Here is a 10,774-nt window from a genome sequence, read left to right on the forward strand (position 1 = left end):
AAAGTATTTATATATTATAGAAGAAATTTCCAATATAATCAATGAAAGCCTGCTCATCAGAGAAGCAGTGTGGCATTGGACTCTGACCCATGAGATCTCGATTTTGGTCCCAAATTGGTCAGAACAATTCTTTGAAAAACACTTTATTTATTTAGACTTCAGTTTCCTCAACTACAAAATTAGAGGGATATGTAAGTTTCTTCTCAGCTCTAAAAATGTATTTTATGGTGTGCTATGTACAAACCTAGATGGATACAGGCACTAAAGTCATTTAATTTTAGGAAGTGATTATTCCCTGAGAAAAGGATGAACTTCTACTATTTCCTATATTAAATTTTCCAGATTCATAATTCCCAGCCTTTTTGTATACTAAGAGGTTTTCTACATATAGGGTGTTCTTTGAAGCCAGTGAGAGACCTACAAACAGAAGGAATCAGTATTATTCAAAAATGAACAAAATCTTTGCCTTCCAACTACTATCCAACAAAATCTTTTCTCACATATGGAAAGTTTGCTTTGTTCCCAGTGATTGACATAAAAAAGCGAATTTAGGTTATCTTTCCTCTACACTTCAGCAATTTCAATAAGGAACATCCAGGTTCTGAGNTTTTTTTAAGAGACAAAGGGCTTTATTGCTCATGGCATAGCAGGCAGCAAGGGTTTTGTATCCAGATTGGTTCCCCACAGTCTCTATATCCCATGGGGAAATGCAGAGCAGCCCAGGTGGATGCTACTCATGGAGTGAGTTTTTGTCACAGCTGGGGAACCAAAGATCAGGCAAGGTGTGCTAGCAGCCCCTTTTAAAGACATACCACTTTGACACGTGATCCTCAAAGAAATTTCAAAGGTACATACCATGCCCAATGTCACACAGATTTTTCTGCCACTATAGATACAATTAGGGATGTTCTGTGTGTTTGATTCAAACACAAATCTATCTCCATGAAAGATAAAATATCAAGAGCCAGACTTCTGTTCCTACCCTCTTGTGCTCTGAAAACTATTTTCTTAGCTAAGGATTAGTCTGTTCGTTTTAATTTACTGAATGCTTTATGTTATATTATACTAGTTAACATACTGCTTTCCACACTGTGCTTTACTTAGTCACATGTTAAGTGAGCAAATACCACACATTGGTCATTAGTACTAGTAGTGCAACAATGAGTAAGAGGGACACAGTCCATCTCTGCCCTCAAAGAGCTTATGTTCCTGGGGAGAAAACAAATGATAAGCAGCTAAGTGAATGATGAAGACAATGTTAGATTTTCAGCTCCTTGGAGGAAAAACAGTAGAGCAATGTGATTGAGAGTAATTGGGCGGGGGGGGGAAATGTGTATTTTTTTCAAGTCTCAGGAAAGGTCTCTCTGAGGAGGGAAACTGAATGACGCACTAAATGTAAGAAGGAAGCATCCATTATGAAGATCTAAGAAAGGAACAGCATTCCAAACAGAAGGAGCAGTAAATGACTGTGTTTTTACAAGCCTGTACAGTTTGGAGTAGTTGTTACTACCACAAAACTTAAGCCTACCCTGATTACACAGTAGTACTTTCTACTGCTTTCCAGACTGTTCAGCAGGGTATATTTTTCCAAATATGTTAGTTGGAGGATACATCAGGGAAGTATGATACCTCGAAAGTGGATCGTTCTCACTTATTTGAGCCAACACGGATTGAAAAGAAAATATTTCATAAGTATTTAAATAATTCTAGTGGTTGTAAGGAATTATTTCACAATGGGATAATTACATTGGCTAAATTCAGTATGTCAGCACTCAGGTGAAGAAAGTGTGCTTCTCTCTTCTTGGGAGAGAAAGGAGGTGAGATGATGACCATATGGTACACTGGAGCGAAGGACGAGGTAATAGCAGCACTGGGAAAAAGAGAGTCGTGTCCGCCTTCAGAGAACATGATACTAAATGTTAGGAGATTAATAATAAAAATAACCAGGAAAACCAAACGGCAGCCTGACAGACATGGGCTTTCCTGCTCTGACTTTTCTCTTTATTGCCAATAAACAAAATGTATAAACATACAGGTTTGAGTTTTCTGGTGACAAATGGAATTTTATAAATATCTCTCTCAGCCTCTGTTCTTATTAAAATTGAAGGTGAAACGTTTTGTGGGGAAGGAGAGAGGGATAATTAATCTTTTAAAAGTAGAATAAGATAGGGCTGGCCCAGTGGCACACTGGAGAGTGCGCCGCTCCCGCTGAGGGTTCGGATCCCATGTGGAGACCGGTTCCCGCTCACTGGCTGAGCGCGGTGCAGGCGCAACACCGAGGGTTGCAATCCCGTTGCCAGTCCCCAGTACAGGCGCGACACCGAGGGTTGCGATCCCGTTACTGGTCAGTAAAAAAGACAAAAAGGAAAAAAAAAATAGAATAAGATAGAAGATAGATCGATAGATAGACAGATAGATAATCTTGTGCTCAAAGAGTTTGAAGACATGGGTAGAAAAAATATCAACTGCCCAATATTTTTCACATATACCAGTAAAAATGTCAAGAGAAGTGAGGTACATCAAAAGACAGAAATAAACCTAGCAGAATTTAGTTCACCTAACCATGGCATATGTGTACATAAGTATAGTTTCCTTATTTGTCTTCTGAGTATCTTAACTTCTTATTATAATAACCAAATTCTTGTATACAAAACTAATTTTTCATGTAAATGGCTCAGTATGTGGTATGTGTTTAAGGAATGGTAAACAAGCAATTGAAGAAAGCAAAACTAATTCCTGTGGTTTTCCTTTTACAGGTTAATGAGACAGTAGGAAATTCAAGCAGTTACTAGAATTCAGACAGAGCTCATGATGAACCAACCTAATTAAATATTAGAACTCTCCATATTAACAAAATAAGCCACACAGAAGATCAGTTAGCATCATATTAAAATGATGCAAGACCCCCTGGAGAAAATATAAATGAAGAAAAACAAACAATATTCTTCATGTCACAATTCCCAAGTCACCAAAAAAAAAAGACCTTTCTGATATTTTTTTCTTCATGAATGTAATGCATAAATACAAAGTATCACTTTCTACATTTCTGTGAAATCACAGCAGAGATACATAGGTCTCATTAAATTCTCATGATACAGGAACTCCAAGTCTTTCCCAGTACGAGTTGTTGCCTTCCAGGGTTATAACCCTTATGTCTCACTTCAACAATAGGAAAATTGGCCCTATAGTGCTCCAGAAACACGGCTTAAAGAGACCTCCTCTTAAATCATATCTTAAGATTCCAAAATGTTTTGTAAAGCTAGTATGACTGGCATATTCTGGCATTAAGTCCCATAAGGCATTTTATCAAAACCTTTGTTTTCAACTGCTTTTTTTACATACTGAAAGTGTAAATGTTAGAAAAACCCCCACACCCATGTATATACTATAGAACTAACTTTGTTTTCCCTTTGTAGCTAGACCTTAATGATTAACTAAGGTTGGATCAAAAGCAGCTGACCCTCACATCCTGTCTCCCCAATACATCTCTCAAAGATAGCATCATGGATCAGAAATCAGACGAGACCTTGACACCACAGATAATGTCAGAAAGCAGCTGTCCATCATGCTTGAAGACTCTACATCCTGTCTCCCCAAAATATCTACCCATATTAATCCCATCCCTCAGTCGATTGGGGAGGAAGTTGGGACTTTACCCTCTGTCTCCCAGTCAGTGTCTTCCAAAATAAAAAGCCTTTCTTTTAAGTTCTATCTGGTGGGTGTGATTAGCCATCATATAGTGACAAGCACTTGGAGACTCACATGGGTCAGAGACTATCCCGACTAAGTCAACCTCTCACATGTTGGCTGATGGTGAAGAGGAATCCTATGAGACTCATTTGTTACCAAAAGAAACTTTTGTATAGGAAAAAATTTTTTGAATTAAATGGCATTTTGTTTGTATACATGCATAGATTTTTAAAAATTATATATATGATAAATAATATTCAGCGCATTATATATGTACATAATATACTCTCATTTGATTCATCACCTGTGAACCAACCATAAATACAAAGGTATAAAAAATGGGTTTAAAGTAGAATATTTATCCAAATCATTCACTGTCAGAAGTGGCTGTTGGCCTTAGACTAATAACAGCATAAAGCTATGCATATCAGGGGCCGGCCCNGTAAAATCATACAGCCACTTTGGAAGATAGTTTGGCAGTTTCTTACAAAACTAAACATATGCTTACCATATGATCCAGCAATTGCACTCCTTGGCATTTACCCAAAGGAGTTGACATATCCATGCAAAAACCTGCACATGGATGTTTATAGCAGCTTTATTGATAATGGCCAAAATGTGAAAGCAATCAAGATAGGTGGTGAATTCATAAATAAACCATGATACATCCAGACAACGGAATATTAACTCAATGCTACAAAGAAATAATCTATCAAGCCACGAAAATATATGAAGGAAGTGTAAATGAATACCACTAAGTGAAAGGAGCCAATCTGAAAAGGCTACCTACTTCATGATTCCAATTATACGACATTCTGAAAAAGACAAAACTACGGAGACAGTAAAAGATCAGTGGTTGCCACAGATTGGGGAAAGGAGGGATAAATAGAAAGAGCACAGAGGATTTTTAGGACAGTGAAATTGCTCTCCCTGATACTATAATAGTGGATACTTGTCATTACAAATTTTTCTAAAGCCTTAGAATGTGTAACACTAAGAGTGAAACCTAAAGTAAATTATTGACTTTGGGTTATAATGATGTGTCAATGTTGGTTCATCAATTGTAACAAATGTACCACTCTGATTGGCAATATAGATAATGTGAGAGAAAGGGGTATATGGGAAATCTCTGAACCTTCCTTTCAATTTTTCTGTGAACCTAAAAGTGCTCTAAAAAAATTTTAGTCTTTAAAGAAATGTTTTTAAAAAGTGATAAGGGAGCCATAATGATAATAGCCACAGAGTGTACTAAGATAAAGAAAGAAGGAAAAAGTCAATCCCCCCATCACCTCCACTGAAAGACAGGAATTAGAAGGAGGATCAAGAAAGAATTTATAATGAAGATAAGACAACCTGAATTTTGTNCTGCACATGGATGTTTATAGCAGCTTTATTGATAATGGCCAAAATGTGAAAGCAATCAAGATAGGTGGTGAATTCATAAATAAACCATGATACATCCAGACAACGGAATATTAACTCAATGCTACAAAGAAATAATCTATCAAGCCACGAAAATATATGAAGGAAGTGTAAATGAATACCACTAAGTGAAAGGAGCCAATCTGAAAAGGCTACCTACTTTATGATTCCAATTATATGACATTCTGAAAAAGACAAAACTATGGAGACAGTAAAAAGATCAGTGGTTGCCAGAGATTGGGGAAAGGAGGGATAAATAGAAAGAGCACAGAGGATTTTTAGGGCAGTGAAATTGCTCTCCATGATACTATAATAGTGGATACTTGTCATTACAAATTTTTCTAAAGGCTTAGAATGTGTAACACTAAGAGTGAAACCTAAAGTAAATTATTGACTTTGGGTTATAATGATGTGTCAATGTTGGTTCATCAATTGTAACAAATGTACCACTCTGATTGGCAATATAGATAATGTGAGAGAAAGGGGTATATGGGAAATCTCTGAACCTTCCTTTCAATTTTTCTGTGAACCTAAAAGTGCTCTAAAAAAGTTTTAGTCTTTAAAGAAATGTTTTTAAAAAGTGATAAGGGAGCCATAATGATAATAGCCACAGAGTGTACTAAGATAAAGAAAGAAGGAAAAAAGTCAATCCCCCCATCACCTCCACTGAAAGATAGGAATTAGAAGGAGGATCAAGAAAGAATTTATAATGAAGATAAGACAACCTGAATTTTGTGAGATTCCTGATAGCTTGCCAAGTCACATCAGCAACATTGATCTCATTTAGTTTCCTAATCTGGACTAGATAATCTCTATGCTCTCTTCTGATTCTAAATTTCTATGATATTATGTGCATCTTTAATAACACTATAGAAAGGCTTCTATAGAAAGGTGTCTTTCTGTTTTGTTTACATGTGCGTATATTTAACCAAGGTACATATACTGTCTAGAACCCTATATTGAAATATTTCTAATATAAATCTTTCTAAAGAATAAACGATATCTCCAAAACATCATTTAACTTTGAAGTATTGATCTTGGCCATAATTATAAGCATCCAGTCCTTGGGTGTGTTGAAAGTGTAGCTTTAGGGCCCACCCAGTGGCGCACTGCTACAGTGCGCCACTTGGGAGCGCGGCGGCGCTCCCACCAAGGGTTCGGATCCCACATACAGACCGGCCGCTCACTGGCTGAGCGAGGTGCGGGCACAACACCAAGGGTTGCGATCCCGTTGCCAGTCCCGGTCTGGTACGGGCGCGACACTGAGGGTTGCGATCCGTTGCCGGTCACAAAAAAAGACAAAAAAAGGGAAAAAAAAAAAAAAAGAAAGTGTAGCTTTATGCAGATGAAAAAACACAAGACATTGTGTGGAGTGCAGTAGTAAGTGGAAGATAAGTGGCACCCCAGGAATTGATTTTCTTGAAAAGGGCCCTGATGTTAGTTTGTCCTCTTGGTAATTTGCTTTCTTCTCCTGAAAGTGAAGTGAACATGTATAGTAATATGCCCTCCTGGGCAGTGTAAAGTAGCCACCATCCAGCGAAACTAATTAATGAAACAAAGACTAAAGCAGCCTTCTAGTGGGGGGCAGCAGAGCGTCTGGTGGTTAAAGAGGAAATCAGACAGATGCCGGGTTTTACACAGCTGTTAGTAGCTGAGTGACTCTGAGAAAGTTACTTATATGTAAATGTCAGTTTCCTCATCTGTAAAACAAGAATAACAAGCTTATTCACAGTATTGTTGGGAGGATTAAATAAATTAAAATAGGTAAAGCTGTTAGCAAAGTGTCCAGCATGTAGACATTGCTCACTGATTATCATCTATTATTACTATTTTTACAAATCCAGGAGCACTCCTGTTATCCTTGTAAGAACATTCTTCAGAATAAGAGCTACAAGTGGCAATGGTTTTAAATGAAACTAACATGGATCTAATCCTCACCAACTTACTTTCTTATCTATGAATCAGTAAGATAACATAAATAGTTGCATAGTAGTTGAGAGTACAGATTTTAGAACCCGACTACTTGGATTCAGATTCCAGCTCTGTCACTTATTTTCTGGGTAACAGTTCCAAGTAACTTAACCTTTCTATGCCTCAATTTCCTCATCTGTAAATGGAGGAAAACTCATAGAATCTGCCTCATAGCATTGTGTAAGGACTTAAATACATATAAAGCCAAGTAACTTAACCTTTCTATGCCTCAATTTCCTCATCTGTAAATGGAGGAAAACTCATAGTATCTGCCTCATAGCATTGTGTAAGGACTTAAATACATATAAAGCACTGGCATCATTATCTGGCTAAAGTAAGTATTCTGTAAATGTTTTCTATTGATAGAAATAACATTGAACAACTCTGGAGAAGTAGAAGGTAGTGTCATCAATGGTGAGAGAGAAAAGGTAGGGTCGGTGGTACTGTGTGGCCTTGGTGATAACAGCATTCTCATCAATCCCTTCTCAGGAAAAGGAACAACTAGGAGTTCATTCTCTAAAGTCACATAGACCCAAATTGCAAACCTTACCTGTGTGCATGACCTTGCTTAAGTTATTTCACTCCACAGTCTCAGGTGACTCAGTCATGTAATGGGAATAGCAGTGTGCACCTCATAAAATTGTTGTGAGGATGAAATGAGATCATGAGTGCAAAGTGGTTACCTCTCTGGGGGATTTTTGTAAGGGCTCAACCTAAGGGTTAACTGAATTCAAAGCTCATACCTGAACTACTGCTCAGCCCTGTGTCTTTAGCTTAAAGGGGAAGGAAGCTGCTGAGGAAAACTGTCACACTGTTCTGTCACCAAACCCTCACTCTTGAAGCTTCTCACCTCATTGTATCCATCCTCAAACGCTGCCCTGGCTTCTCACATAGAACTCAGTGAGAATCCTAGTGAATGATACCTTGCAAACATTTACCACTGTCAGGAACTTGCCACTAGCCTTGACTCCATTTTTTGGATTCCACACCATGTCCTCCTCTCTCTCTAATTTTCATTCTTGTTTCCTCCTCCTCTCACGAATGACTTCACTCATTCATTCATTTCCTTTTTATTAAATGTCTGTGGTAGGCTAGATACAGGAAAGACAAATTCCCTGTTGTAGCACTCTGGCTGGGTCTGGAGCTCATAGACCCCTCAAGCCCATTCCAGACTGGGTCACAAACCCTTCACATGCCAAGCTGGGTAACCAGACCCCTCACACGCCAGGCTGGGTCACCAGACTCCTTATATGCAGGTCTATGAGCTAGGTAACTGGCAAACAGCTCTTTGGAAGCTGTAGGTCGGAAAGCATGGCCACACGGAGCAGTGGATGCCCANCTAGGTAACTGGCAAACAGCTCTTTGGAAGCTGTAGGTCGGAAAGCATGGCCACACGGAGCAGTGGATGCCCAAGGCACCTTGCATGTGCACCAACTCCACCCACGCGCGTGCGTGCGCGCACGCACACACACACACACACACACACAATTTGTTTACTGAACCACCTCCAACCGGACCCGAGGCAAGTGACCTGACCAAAACATTCCATTTTCCCAACAATCCACCCCTTTGGAGTCCCTTGCCATACAATGTACACATTCAGAACCTTCCATAATGTTCCCTTAGTGAGGATAGATGATCCTTACATTTACATATTACACATTCCACCCAGTCCCAAAAGTCTTTAGCTTGTTGTAGCACCAACTCAAAAGTGTAAAGTCCAAAGTCTCCTCTGAGAACAAAAGCAAAAGTCCTTCTAGCCATGAACCTATAAAGAGTAAAAAACAAGTTTATCTATTTCCAAGATACAGTGGGACAGACACTGGGTACACATTCTCATTCCAGAAGGGAGGAATAGAAAGGAAAAACAGTCCCCAAACAAGTCCAAAACCCAAACAGGGAAAACATTAAGCACACTGGGGCATCCAGACCCCTAAAGTTTTGGACAACTTCTCTCCTACAGCTCCACCAAATGCAGACCACTGAGCTGCCCTGGTGCCTGCAGCTTTTCCAGATTGGTGCTGCACACTGCCAGCAGCCCCACAGTTCTGGGCTCCTGGTGGCAGTCCCACCATCCCGTATAATGTATGCTATACGAAGTTATTACGTGGCAGGGATTCAAAATGGTTGGAACAGTTTTTCCCTTCTCTCATCGTGGGTTCTCCCACCTTCTTGCACTCTGTAGGTCTCTACTCCTCTTCCCCTGAGCTCTAGTGGCCCCAGCTTGGCTGTAGTTGCTTTTTTATAGTTGTAAATTTGTTGATTTATGAGAAAGAGTGATGCTGAGGACTGTCTATTCCACCATCTTGGCTGGAAGTCTGAGAATCACAAATTTTTAAAGACTTAAAGAACAATAGAGATAAACTCTAATCTTGCCATTTCACAAAAAGGAAATTAATGGTTAAACGACAGTCCTAGTTCAAAATCACAGAGCTAGGAAACAGAAGATGCATAGTTACACATTAGCTCTTTTAAGTTCTAGTTCAACATCATTTATCTATTCGCCACATCTCTTTGGTTATCGAATCTGTCTAATTCTTCTTCCCATACACCTTCTTAATTTCCCTGACTCCTCTACAACTTCACCTCCACTGACTGAGCTTAGGCAACCTTGGCATCTTTTCCTTGCATAACCATGAGAGTTCCCTGACTGGTTTCCCTACTTGCTGGTTTGTTCCCCTACACATGCGCGCGTGCGCGCGCGCACACACACACACACACACACACACACACACACACACGCTACCATGGTAGGGCATTCTAAAAGTAAGTCCACAGTATAGAACCATGTTTGGCTCTTATTTTTCACAGAATAATTCAATCCCTGGGCATAGCACAAGCGTTCTTCCATTATCCCACCTCTCACTTGTTCAGCCTCACTTTTCTGGGCACACTTGTTGCATCCTACACTGAAGTCACATAAACTATTTCCAGAATCTTATACATAGCACACCTTCACATCTCTCTGTCTTTGCTCAGGCCACCTCACTCTTTCTTGAATCCTTGAGCCCCTTTTTAGCACCAGCAACCACCAACTCCATCTTTTTAAGATTCAGAGCATCATATCACCTATCCTGCAAAGATGTTAATTAACCCCTCAGATAAACGGAACCACTCCCTCCTCTAACATTTTTTGACTTATTTCTGTAACACCTATAACAGTTTTCTATATTTATTGTTTTATTTCTGTTTTCCCCGATTGAATTTTGAGTCCTAAATCCATGATTATTCATCTCTGAATCCCAGCTTGAAAGACAGTTTAAGATCCACAATAGAAAATCAATATACTTGATGAAATGTGAATAAATAACTGGTTTACTTCAAGGGTTCTCGAAAGGAAAAAAAGTTCAGCAAATTTAATAATTTTTCTAGTCTAGGATTAGAAGAACTTATTGAAAATTGTAAAAACATTTGATCTTTCTATTCTGTGGATGTGTGTGTATATGGACTTAATTTGTTATAATGGAGAGCCAAGCAGGGTTTCAGGAGGAGAGATGCAATCGGTAAGGACTGAATTGGGAGGTCAGAAGCCCTGGCTTCTATATCTAGTGCTGTCACAAATTGTTTAATCTTTGGAAAATCAGTTCTTCTCACTGAGTCACAATTTATCATATGTAAAATAAAGAAGCTGGCCATATATGATAGTAGAACAATTAATATGTAAAAAAGAAAATGTGTGACATCAGCCAAA

Source organism: Galeopterus variegatus, unplaced genomic scaffold, assembly GCF_000696425.1.
Source record: "Galeopterus variegatus unplaced genomic scaffold, G_variegatus-3.0.2 Scaffold8924, whole genome shotgun sequence".
NCBI classification, from domain to species: Eukaryota; Metazoa; Chordata; class Mammalia; order Dermoptera; family Cynocephalidae; genus Galeopterus; species Galeopterus variegatus.